Genomic DNA, 13,736 nt, shown 5'->3' with positions numbered 1-13,736 from the left:
AGCAAGCATTTCCCTTTATAGATGCATATCTGATGATCATACAAGGAAAAACCTTACAACCTGATGGACCTCGTGGATGATTGGTAGGGCTGCGTTGTCGTTGCTCTCTAAATTGCAGGGAATTTGGCTTCATCACTCAGTGAATCTCGCATCTTGAGTTAAACAAACATTAACCCTTACAAGTGAAATGCCCTATTCTCAAATTCAGAAGGAACAATTTGCATTAATTGGGCAATGGAAAATCAATTAGATATTTCAAAGTAGCTCACACAGAAGCCTCAATCACTAATTCATCATCCTCATCCATAGCCACTGGTAGATGCAGGATTACCACCATCACAAACTCCAAATTGCACAAACTCATTAGTAGCTTTAAAATCCAAACTAGCCTAGGCTGCACATACACAAATGGACTGAACAAAACCATCAATCCTTTTCTTTATCTAATTTAGATTAGCCCCCACCACCTTGTCAACTAGCAAGCTAGCTTTTCATCATTCTTCGGCACAAAAATTGGGTATAGCCTTAACCTCCACACCAATTTCCACCTCCAAGACAAACTAGCAAAAGCAAACAAATTGTTCACATCATCACTGCAAAAATCTGCTCAACAAATGTACTGTTTTTTGTAGGATAAATCAATTGCATATATCAATCAAGAAAATTTTTGAAACACTCGTCTTGATTCTCTTACTTGAAACAAGCACAAGGAGAGATTCTTTCCTGCTTGAAATCTTATTGGTTCTAACTTATTCTAGATAGTGTGGTTGTGTTGGAAAGAACATATTTTAATTTTTAGGTTGTGTTTGGGAGTTAGGTGGTGTTTGGGGAGCGTAAATTTCAGATTTTGGATTTGAATTCGGATTTTATGTGGATTTAGACAAAAATCAGTGTAAGTCTGTATTATATTTTGTTCAAATTTTCAATAACTAGAGATGATACTCCCAAATATTGGGTTAATGTCCTTTACAAAGTGAGTGTTTTTTTATTAAAATGTTAATTTACCTCCGAAAAGCTTTGTGAAGTATTATTATAAAAATTTGTGGAATAGATAACTAAAAATCTATAAATATATACATGATTTACTAGAAGTAATTTCTAAAGCTAGGAACCACCTAGTAGCCATCCTCAACTATAAAATAAGGCTCCTCATAAACTGAACAAAATTAAAACCCAATCTGTCCTGAAGCCTCCTTAATATGCCTATCCCTTACAAACTCACAACACTTAATCATCAACTAAAAAAAATCTTTGCTTTTCATCAACTAATAAAAAATAACTAAAAAAATATAAACCCAATTACGATTATTGGGCATCCTCTCAAGTTTCATCTACACTAATGCACCCCTCACAAATCATTAGACTATTTCAAGTTGTGCCTCGAGTGTACTTCAAACTTTGAATTTGAATTTGAATAAATTTAGAAAGAACTTAGTATAATTTTATATTTCTGTTTATCTAAATTTACACAAGTTCAAAATTGAATTCCAAGCTTTGAAACATGAAGTCAATAGATTTATTCAATTTTCTTGCTTCATTTTCAACACTTTTATGATGTTTTTTTCAAGTTCCAAACAAGATTTAAATCATGGTAGTCCCATAGTAAGGGAATATGCATTATGGAATCAAACATGTTTTACTTGTGTAATGCTTAGATTGCATAATGGAATTTTTTTTGTGAGGAAATAGAATTGCAACAAGTGGGACTTAAAGATGTGGTTTAAGCTAAGGAGGGTATGATACTAATATTTAAAAGGAAAATGTACAATAGAAACAATACAAATAATCCACCAAAATAATATAAAGTTTCTATAGTTGAATTAAATACACTAAATAACAAGGTAACTATGAAGTTTCATGTCTAAGAATTATTTATATATGTGAATAAACTAATTAATAATCAAATGTTCATCTTTTTTGTATTAGTATTGAGAATAAATAGTGCATTAAAAATGATCAAAGATAGAAAGTTAAATTATATTTCATTACTTATCAATTAAATGTTCAAAGTTAAATTGTGTAACCAATGTTTAGACTCGAGGCTTATCTCATACCTGAATTATTAAAGTTTGACTATGTTATGTGCTAGTGTTAACATCAAATACATATACATACATACATACATATATATATATATATATATATATATATATATATATATAAACATAAGTTGATGTATTTGTGAAGGCGTGAAAGCAAAATATGTTATTGGAGATGGGAGACCTCAAAGAAACCCTTGATCAGGTGAAAATGAAAATATATAATTGAATATGTTCATATAATATATTTTGTTATTATTGCTATGAGAATCCAATGCTGGCCTTAAAAAGATGGAATAATGAGTTGAGAAGAATTGCAATTCTAAGAGGAGCTATACTAGCTCATAACAAGCTTATTTTAGCTATCAAAGTCTTCTAATACATGGAGAGCAAGAAATCTATCCATCTCTACTCTAAAAGGCTAGCAAGTCTGTAATTTTCTAGCCTTGACAGCTAGTTTTCTTTTTTCTATTTTTTGGTTCTATCTATAGACCTTGCTATATCTTGTATGCCTTTGATTTCTTTGTTCTTCAATATGCTATGGTGTGTTGATTCTACAAGTGAGGATGAATAGCAAAGTGCTTCATGTAAATCTTTAGCTTTAGCTTGCAAGTTTGGGGGTGGTTGTCACCCAAACACTATACTTATAAATTTTAAGCTTAAAGAAGTTTAGTCTGGTGTATCTGCTTCTAATTTTGCAAAGTCTTTGTGCTAAGGTTCTGAAGGGAAGTAGGATTGTTGTCATAGTGGGCCTTCTTTGATATACCTTCACTTGCATATTAGGGAACAGGGAACATAATGTTGAATGCATGTATATTTGCCTAGTTGGTGGAATTTCATTATTGTTTGATTCCTACATGCCCCTCAGTTTTTAGTTTTTAATTCTTATTTTTGTGATGACCAATTATATATTACAAAATTAATTTAACTTGTTACTTATTTTGAGGATTTCGCAAACATTGATCCATGTTTTGGAGAAGAGGACTTGACTTGTGCATGTTTGATCTCCATTCGTTCTACTCCCACTACATTTTATTTTGCAGATCAAACATGACGTTGATGATAAGCAATTATTCATTTGGTTAGAACAACTAATGCTCCAATTATATAATGGCACTTTTCTTATCCAAACTCCATAATCGACAAAACACACTTAAGCTATTAAAAATAAAGAGCATATTATTTCAAGCACTAATAAAGAATTTGGAACAGTCATAACATTGACTCACTCGAAAAATGAGTAGCTCGAAAGCTATCCCAAGTATAGGAGTTACGTCGTGTAATATTAAGCCCAAGGGCTATATCGTCTTCTCAGGGAATGCGTTTAATCTCAAATGTTATGTTTGTCCAATCGAAAATAAAATGCACTGAACTTGGTTCAGATTCGGGGTTTTTCAAGATTGTTCAATTTCACTTTTAATGAATTAAATGACACGTAATTTAAAACTCTAAACTCAATCAAATTAAAGATGGTAACTTTGGACACGGAATTAAAAACACACTATAGAAACTCAATCAAATTCAAACACACACGAAAACACAAACGAAATCCTAACAATCAGCGGTAATGAACACAATAAAAATATGAACTTTGATAATTAAAAATGCAATGAAACTAAATTAATTTAACAATCCTCAAAACTCAATTCTTTTCAATAAACTCCTATAGTAAGAATGATTGTTTATGACTAAGGCAATAACATGAAAAAGAAGAAAGGGAAAGCATAAACTTTAACAAAAAAAAATAAAAAATAAAATATCCAATTGTAATTTAAAAATAAAGAGAAAGAAAAGAGAAGAAAAGAAAAGATAAAAGAAGAGAAAGCAGAGAGAGAGAGAGAGAGCCAAAGAGACAGCCATGGGAGTCCTCGGAGCTGCTGCAGGGGAGGCTCGGTGAAGTGGCCGCAAGGACTGCTGGAACTGGTTGGCTGGTATGGGAGCTGTGGCGGTCAATAGAGCTGGACGTGTAGAGAGGCTGGATTCTTGGGCTGTGCTGGCTGAGAGCAGGGGAGGCTCTGTGCGGTAGTGCTGAAGCTGCTGTGGGGGCTGCTGTGTGTGGCCGAGAGCTGTGCTGTGTGTTTCTGCAGAGGAGTTCCGACTGCTAGCAGTTCTCGGGTGATGGCTGCTGGGTATGTAGCAGAGAAGAGGAGAGGCTGGGAGTTAAGAGAATGAAAGAGTAAGAGAGAAAGGAAGAGTAGGGGAAGAAGGAAAAGGTGAGAACAGAGATATAAGAAAAACAGAGAGAGTTCAAGGGGAGAAGCTAAGGTAAAGAGAGATAGCAAAAAGAATAAGAAGAAGAAGAAGAAGAAGAAGAAGAAGAAGAGGAAGAGAAGGAGAGAATGGGGAGCCCTCAGGCTACCTGCAGGAAAGAAGAAGAAAAGAAAAATATATAGGAAAGGGGGATGCGCTGCCCTAGGATCCGTGAAGCCACGACCTGACTTGTCCAACCCGACATGAATTGTTATATATATATATATATATATATATATATTTTTATTCTCTATTCATCGCAAATCTGAGTCTTTTGGAGCTAGTTTCTCATAAAACTGAAAACACAAAAGTTGTAGATAATCCTTTCGTCTTTCTCTAGAAATTTGAATTGTCTCGATCAGAGTTCGTACCAAAAAGTTATGCATGAAATACAAATAGGTGTTGGTTTTGGTTTCCGAGATTTTTCCTACAACAAAAAAATTACCAAAACTTCATAAATAGTGCAATAAAGTTCAAGAATGATGATTTTGGCACTTTATTAAAATATTAGACAATTTTGGACATTTAATAAAAAATATAAACCGTAAAGCCCGGGTTAATATGCCCAATTACGCAGTTTTGACGCATAATCACACCCCCTAACTAACGTTTTGCTAGTCTCTAGCAAATGACGTGAATGAATCTCAGGGTAGTATCTGCAACTACATACTCCGGTGATCTTGAAATCAATGCACATGCGACATAACTATACCACTTCACATACAAGCATACCACTGAATTTCACTCAGGCTTGTTCATATTCAACACACAATTTCGAAGCACGTCACTCATGCAAGTTTCATCATTTATATGTCATTTAAGAGCAGTATACTCACATGAAATTAATCAGTGGCACATTCAGAGTTAATGCAATCATATAAGTTTGAGTATAAATAGGTAAACTCTCGAGGTGTGTGTGATGTGTGTGACTCAATACACCTAGGAAGCCAGTGGACACCTACAGAACGGTCGCTTTGACTCGGCCTAACTGGTATACCCTCAAGAACACTTAAAGAAAATGGGTTCACTCATCATATGTGAGGAGGAGTGTCGCGATCAAACATCCCACATATTAAAAGGAACAACGCTAAGTATATGGAGTGGACTAGTTTGGAAAGGATCTAGCCTATCTATGAGGTGTCGGGTCCTTCACCCTAGCATCTTCTCACCTACTCGCCATATCCAATTTAGACCACCCTAGATCAACTTACTCACAAACTTGTCGTGAATGCATCTGAGGCATTAATCGGTTGAAGAATCTTCATACGTGGAAAATATGTGTCATGTCCTTGTGATATGTATTTGGACCGACATTGACTTTTCATTTCATGCGCATGTGCATTGCTTATTCTTTATTTTGCTTATTCTTCATTTTCTGTCTTTTCTTGATCAATTAGGACAATCATAACACTTCTTTTGTAATCTTCATACCATCAATGGGAATTGAGCTCGAATACTGGTCCATGAACTAAGTCTATCTTTAGGGGTGGCTCAGCCTTCACATCTTGAGTAGGCTACAAGACCTAGGTTTCTATCTCCCCACTAGGTCTCACCTCTAGGCTAGCAAATCAAAAACAAAGACTAGTGTACAAAGGAATCATCCAGAAAAAGAGAATTGAGTTCCATGAACTCTGATTTGATATTAATGCTCAAAAGGACGATAAATAGCTCAAGGATATCTCACAAGGTGTCATAGTCGCCACGGGTGCTCTCTAAGTGCTCACAGGAAACCCTAAGTGCAATGAATCACGTGAATGTGTTTATTTAGCCTCGTGAGATGCATGTAGATACAGGAAATTATATAGCCAAATTAACACGAGTGTACTATCAATCGATTCTTCATGGAGTCATAAGATCATATAAAGAGAAACTACGCATGATTGACTCAAGTGTGTAGTTCATAAATTATACGCGAGTATGTGAAAGGGTATACACAGTGTTAAGCATGACATAGTGCAATGTAATTCCTCAGTACTCCTTCTTTCTTTCTCTCTTTCTTTTTGATTTTTTTTTGTTTTTTGTATTTTTGATTTTTTTTTTTTTGCATTTTTGAAATATAAAACTCGGTACGTGTACGTGCACAGTGTCACATACGAATGCTCATCCCCCCCCCCCAACTAAAATAGAACATTGTCCTCAATGTGAAAGCATAGGGGAAATAGAAAGGACTATGCATGGGAAGCGTACCTGAGTGGCGAAGTAATGGAAAAGAAAAACCAAACTACGAGATAGACCTGAAAACTAACTAAAAATAAAATAAGATAAAAGGAAAGGAAAAGAAGCAAAAGAAAAACATCACAATTGTCTGGCGGAGGCTCAGGAGGAATTTCGTCTGGTGGTTGCAGGTCTATAAATTGCAATGGTGGTTCTCCAAATTTGAGCCGCCATAGTGGATCAGTCTTCATACCTGCATGAAAATCAGCCTTCAATGAATAAATGCGTGTCAAAATACCAAACAATAGCAGGTCGACCCTCTTGTGTGGACAAGAAAGGGTCTTTATTCAACATCGTGTCCAGGAAATGTGCTTCTTTACAAACTAACGTGTGATGGGAAGTTATTGGAGCAATTACCTGTAGTTCTTTAGAAGCATTAACATTAAAGGTTTTACCTCGTTCTTTGAAAATTATATGCTCACCAGATTGGTCACCCTCTTTATCGAGTGTACATATCATCATACCACTGCAAGAGTCTTCCTCCACATTAGGCTCCTTAACATCTGATTCAAGTGGGAGTGACGGTTTCACAGTTTCTGAGCTCGGAGTATAAGGTACCACAGGTTGGTACTCCGTATGAGTATCAATCTCCTCATCAACTAACTGCTCTGCTTCTGGCCCCGTTTCCTCTAATTTTTCGTTGAATTCATCTATTTCAGCCGTAACTTCCGGTGCAGGGGCAACTGAATGTCCGACGATGAGCATCTTAGGTTGGGGAGATTCTTTCTCTCATCTCGAAATAGTGGCAGTCTCTGCCATCTCAAGAGAAACATCATGTATTTGTTGGTGTGGTTGCTGGTACTCTTGAGGACTAGGCTGAGATGCCACGGGCAATTCTTCATTTTCTAAGATGTCCAACTGCATGCTTATCGCATTAATGGTGTCCCACAATTCATTATTATGATCGACTTGAGTTTGCATGAACTGCTGGAGCATGTTCGCCATCTGTGTTATGCTATCCTCAAAAAGGTCTGACGATGTACAACTCGAAGGGATCTGTTGATAGGCTATGCAGTCATGGGTGCCTAAGTGTATCGTGTGTTGCACTGTGGGACATTGTCAGCTAAGTAATCAAAAAATGATAATACTTGATCTGGATCCTCACTGACGGGTTCTCCATTAGACTTAGTCTGGACAAAACACTTGCAATCAGGGGTAAGAGCAGTATAAAAACAATCAGCTAACCTCCATGTGTCAAACCATGATGTGGGCAAGTACTTAGCAGATCCTTGAATCGTTCCCAACAAGCTTCAAATGTCTCGTCATCCTACTGCACAAAATTAAGAATCTGTTCCTACAAAAATTGAGTTTTCTATGAGGGACAAAATGCATGGAGGAATTCACCCTCCATATCAACCCAATTAGTGATAAAGTGAGGTCTCAAGGAATGAAACCAGATCAGTGTCCTATCCTGCAAAGTAGTAAGAAATAAATTCAGTCTAGTAGATTCATCAACTCTAGCATGATAGAAAAACATATTGCAGGTTAACTCAAACTCTGCTAGGTGCTGATAGGGGCACTCAGATTTCGTCCTGTAGAACTCGGGTAGCAATGACGTCCTCTCGCGCTGCATCATGAAATTAAGCTCGTCATAAGGCAAAATAGTGGCAGAGGATGCAGTGGCATATTCAAGCTGCAAAAAATCCATTATCGTGCGCGATGCAAGTGCAACCATTTTTCAAAACTCAATTTTTTGTTTTTGTTTTTGTTTTCTATTTTTTTTTATTTTTCATAAAACTAACAAAAATGACAGGAAAAACACAATTTTGAGACTAAGACCGACATTCCCCGGCAACGGCGCCAAAAACTTGACTTACTCGAAAAATGAGCAGCTCGAAAGCTATCCAAAGTATAGGAGTTACGTCGTGCAATATTAAGCCCAAGGGTTAGATCGTCTTCTCAGGGAATGCGTTTAATCTCAAATGTTACGTTTGTCCAATCGAAAATAAAATGTACTGAACTTGGTTCAGATTCGGGGTTTTTCAAGATTGATCAATTTCACTTTTAATGAATTAAATGACACGTAATTTAAAACTCTAAACTAACATGCATTAAATAAAAGAAAATAAGAATATAAACCCTACGTATACTTAAGGAAACATCGAAACACACGTAAATTAAATATGGTAACTCTGGACACGGAATTAAAAACACACTATAGAAACTCAATCAAATTCAAACACACACGAAAACACAAATGAAATCCTAACAATCAGCGGTAATGAACACAATAAAAATATGAACTTTAATAATTAAAAATGCAATGAAACTAAATTAATTTAACAATCCTCAAAACTCAATTCTTTTCAATAAACTCCTATAGTAAGAATGATTGTTTATGACTAAGGCAATAACATGAAAAAGAAGAAAGGGAAAGCATAACCTTTAACAAAAAAAATAAAAAATAAAATATCCAATTGTAATTTAAAAATAAAGAGAAAGAAAAGAGAAGAAAAGAAAAGAGAAAAGAAGAGAAAGCAGAGAGAGAGAGAGAGAGAGAGAGAGAGAGATAGAGAGAGAGAGAGAGAGAGAGAGAGATAGAGAGAGAGAGAGAGAGAGAGAGAAAGAGAGAGAGCCAAAGAGATAGCCATGGGAGTCCTCGGAGCTGTTGCAGGGGAGACTCGGTGAAGTGGCCGCAAGGACTGCTGGAATTGGTTGGCTGGTATGGGAGCTGTGGCCGTCAATAGAGTTCGACGTGCAGAGAGGCTGGACTCTCAGGCTGTGCTAGCTGAGAGCAGGGGAGGCTCTGTGCGGGAGTGCTGAAGTTACTGTGGGGGCTGCTATGTGTGGGCGAGAACTGTGCTGTGTGTTTCTGCAGAGGAGTTCCGGCTGCTGTGGTGGCTGCTGGCAGTTCTCGGGTGATGGCTGCCGGGTATGTAGCAGGGAAGAGGAGAGGCTGGGAGTTGAGAGAATGAAAGAATAAGAGAGAAAGGAAGAGTAGGGGAAGAAGGAAAAGGTGAGAACAAAGATAGAAGAAAAACAGAGAGAGCTCAAAGAGAGAAGCTGAGGGAAAGAGAGATAGCAAAAAGAAGAAGAAGAAGAAGAAGAAGAAGAAGAAGAGGAAGAGAAGGAGAGAATGGGGAGCCCTTGGGCTGCCTGAGGGGAAGAAGAAGAAGAGAAAAATATATAGGGAAGGGGGATGTACTGCCCTAGCATCCGTGAAGCCACAACCTGACTTGTCCAACCCGACCCGAATTGTTATATTTTTTTTATCATTTTTTTCATTCTCTATTCATCACAAATTTGACTCTTCTAGAGCCTATTTATCACAAAACTCAAAACACAAAAGTTGTATATAATCCTTTCCTATTTCTTTAGAAATTTGAATCGTCTCGATCAGAGCTTGGACAGAAAAGTTATGCATGAAATACGAATAGGTGTTGGTTTTGGTTTCCGAGATTTTTCCTGCAACAAAAAAATTACCAAAACTTCATAAATAGTGCAATAAAGTTCAAGAATGATGATTTTGGCACTTTATTAAAATATTGAACAATTTTGGAAATTTAATTAAAAATATAAACCGTAAAGCCCAGGTTAAGATGCCCAATTACGCAGTTTTGACGTGTAATCAAACATTATACAAATAATTATTAAATATCTATTGATGTATTTTGAAAGTAAAAAAAAAAAAGGATAAAGTATTTATTCTAATTGAAATTCTCATGCATTTTTTATTTCAATTAATTGTCACTAGCTTTTACATACCTTCTAATGAGGGGAGTCACCCGCATCATCTGGACGAGATTGGCACATCATTTGTTCCATCTGCACTTTCCAATCCTTGATGGCTTGCATCTCTGCTTCCTAGTTCGAGATCTTTTCTTTCAATTACTAGTTCTTCGCTTCCACCATTTGCACCCGGATAACCATCGCCTCCTCTCGAGCCTCGACAACTCGACGCTCTCGATCAATCTCAACATAAGATGCCGCACTGAAAGAAGATGATGATGTTGGGGCGACGTATCCACTCCCAAGACCATTCAACCAACCACCTGATTGTTGCCCAAGCACTTGCGTGCAGATCTCGTCATCTGTCATCAACTGACTGCCATTTGTAACGGGTGCATCCCACAGCTCAAGCATCCTTGCCTATTTTCAGTCATTAAAATGATGAAAATGAAGAAATAAGAATACAATTGATGTTTTGAATAAGATAATGAAATAAATAATCTTCTTGACTTACATGTTTCATCTGCGCACCCTGGCACCACTCCCCCGATGTCCTCTAATGTGTTATCTAATACAAATTCGGCCTCGACTCCAGGTCGCTAGTGACGGGATCACGCTACATTATCGTATAAGTTCATTAATATGAATTCAGTGGTGTCAATATAAATAAAACTTGTCAAGTGATGGTCAGATAGTTTCATAGAAATTACCTTTCGATGATTGACGAACAATTTCGAGCCACCACAATGCGTCGTATCTAGTTTGCTGCGATTCGTAGCATTTTTCTCACAGATAGCCTACAAAATAGATGTAATCACTTTTTATTATTCACATAAATATGAAAAATTAGTTATTGTAAATAATAGAAGCACATCACCTAATCGCGAAAATGGCGACACACGCCAATCCTCTAAGGAGATCTTATCGTATAGGTGTGCTTCTACCTAATCTCCCATCTCCCTAAAATTGTCGCGCTTCCCTCCCTCTTTGGTTTTTTCTCTTTAGATGGGACTCTCCCTTGATGTAAGGATCTTATTTTTCATATTCCTTAAAGATAGTGATGGTGAAAATAATGATGCATGCATGGTTGATGGATGTCTTATGACTCATATTAACCCAATGCATGGTTGATGGATGTCTTATGACTCTTTTTAACCCAATGCAAAGTCACTAATACTTTCGTCACTAAAAACCAGTTTTTTTGTAGTGTTATCATAAAAAATAAAAAAAATAAAAAAAAAAAGTGAATTGAGTAACTATTCTATTTCTAACTTTGATTTAAAAAAAAAAATTGTTGGATACGGGATTTTGACCATATTATTGATTTGGTTTTTTTTTTTTTGGTTCTCTGTTAAAGGTTTTATTATTTAATTTTTTTGGGGCCTTTTTGTTCTCTTTGTTTGGTTAGAATCTTGGCGATGTTCTTATAGCTTTTGAGAGCAACAGGTAGTCGTTTATATTTTTTGGCTTTCAGAGGCATGAAGACGCACTTTTAAGATGCTGACCGAATGGTGCCCAAAATTTCTCCTTTTTTTAGACCCAAGAAATTGGAAAATCCCGCTTTCTTTAAAACAATAAACTACCAAAAGAAAAAAAAAAAAAAGAGTAGGACTCATTCGTCTGATCTTTATTTTCCTCTCTCCCGGGGCCTAACGAAGATTTATTGTTTCGATGTTCAACATTAAATAATACGAAGGGAAGTTAATTTTTTTGGTTGTTTTATGTTTTAGGTGTGCTTAAATTCTTTTCAACGTGTTCATTGGATTCATATTCTTTAGGTTAGACTACTGGAGAATTTTTTTTGTTTTTTCCAATTGATTTTCAAGAATCATTGCTTAATATCAAGAGAGAATGTCAGCAAGAAATCGCGGACCTCCTCTACCAATGAAAGGTGTCCCTCATGGTGGGCTACCTCCTCCTAGTCAGGAACATCTGCTTGGTAGAGGTCTTGGACCAAGGTCACATCCTGCACTGCTTGAGGAAATAAGAGAATCCCAGTTTAGGATGGGTCCTAGGGCATTGCCCCCTCATCCAGCCATCATTGAGGAGCGTCTTGCAGCCCAACATAATAAAATTCAAGGGCTCCTGCTTGATAACCAGAGACTGGCGGCAACCCATGTTGCTCTTAAGCAAGAATTAGAAGTTGCCCAGCATGAGTTGCAGCGGATGGGTCACTTTGCTGGTTCCTTGCACGCGGAGAAGGACATTCAGATGCGGGAAATGTATAAGAAGTCAATCAAAATGGAAGTGGATCTTCGTGGGGTGGAGGCCATGAAGAATGAGCTTTTGGAATTGCAGGCTGATATTAAGGAGCTCAGTGCACTAAGGCAGGATCTACTGGTCAAGTTCAAGCACTGAATCAAGATTTGGTTAGAGCAACTATTGATCTGCAACAGGCACCACCACTGAAGATAGAAATCGAGACTATAAAACATGAATTGCAGAGAGCGAGGTAATGATTTGCGTGGTTATTATTTTAATGTACTTGTTATAAATGAGATCTTGTTGTTGCATCTAAACATATGCACGTTGACTGCTCTTGGTAACTTGGTAGAACAAAATGGTTAAATAATTGAAAAATGATATTATTCATGAAGATAAATGAATTATGAGATTATGCATTGGATCTCTGGTAGTAGATTCATGATAAAAAGTGCTTGTAATTGTTCTAGAAGAAATGAACCAAAAGATTTAGTATGTTAGGATTGTTACTGTATAAGGTCTACTTAATGCTAGATGTAGAGGTGCATGCTAGATTGATATGAACATGCTGCATGGTAATATATGCTACAGGGATTGCTTTATGTGATATGACTTCATGTGCTTTTGTTGGCATAGGGCTGCCATTCAGTATGAAAAGAAAGGATATGCAGAGAATTATGAGCATGGTTAGTTAATGGAGAAGAATTTGGTTGCAATGGCTCAGGAGATGGAAAAGCTTCGTGCAGAGATTGCGAATGTAGAGAAGAGAGCACGTGTTGTTGCTGCTGTTGGGAATCCAAGTAAGTGTTTTTTTCATTTTTTATTGACTTGTTAGTTGGTAAGAACTTGAAGATAGGTTTGATTTGGTTTATGCTACTATAGGTTATAGTGCAAATTATGGCAATCCTGATGCTGGTTATGGAGGAAATGCTTATCTGGCCAGTTATGGCATGAATCTTGTGAGTTCTTGCTTTATATTTTTAAATGAGCTCAATTGGTGTATATGCATGCTTGAGTGGTCTTTGAGCATGTATTGTATATGTTATTATATCCCTCTATTTCAGATGCAGGCTGGTGTGGAAAGCTTTCCTCAATATGGACATGGACCAGGTTCATGGGGTGGATATGACATGCAATGAGCTCAAGGACATAGATAGATTATTTTGCGTATCATCTTAGATGTGGTCTTCTGGTCTCACATTTTGGATGCCTGCACATTGATGCATTGGGCTGCAACTTATTAGGTGTTCAGATTTGGGTTTAAAGTGTTCTCTCAAGATAGACATTGTGGGAAATGTTGTTGCCTTTGTTATAGTTGAAAGTTTGAGTACTAAATTTAAAGTTGGTTTGAAGATTTCAAAA

The 13,736-nt window shown here is 36.8% G+C and overlaps 1 pseudogene; it reads left to right on the top strand.

The window, feature by feature from the left end:
• Positions 1-12,023: 12,023 nt before the first annotated feature.
• Positions 12,024-13,531, top strand: LOC131151862 (protein FLX-like 1; annotated as a pseudogene).
• Positions 13,532-13,736: the final 205 nt, after the last annotated feature.

Source organism: Malania oleifera, chromosome 3 (assembly GCF_029873635.1).
Source record: "Malania oleifera isolate guangnan ecotype guangnan chromosome 3, ASM2987363v1, whole genome shotgun sequence".
In the NCBI taxonomy this organism is placed as follows: Eukaryota; Viridiplantae; Streptophyta; class Magnoliopsida; order Santalales; family Ximeniaceae; genus Malania; species Malania oleifera.
The sequence above is the reverse complement of the archived record's forward strand: the minus strand, read 5'-3'. Positions and strand labels throughout refer to the sequence as shown.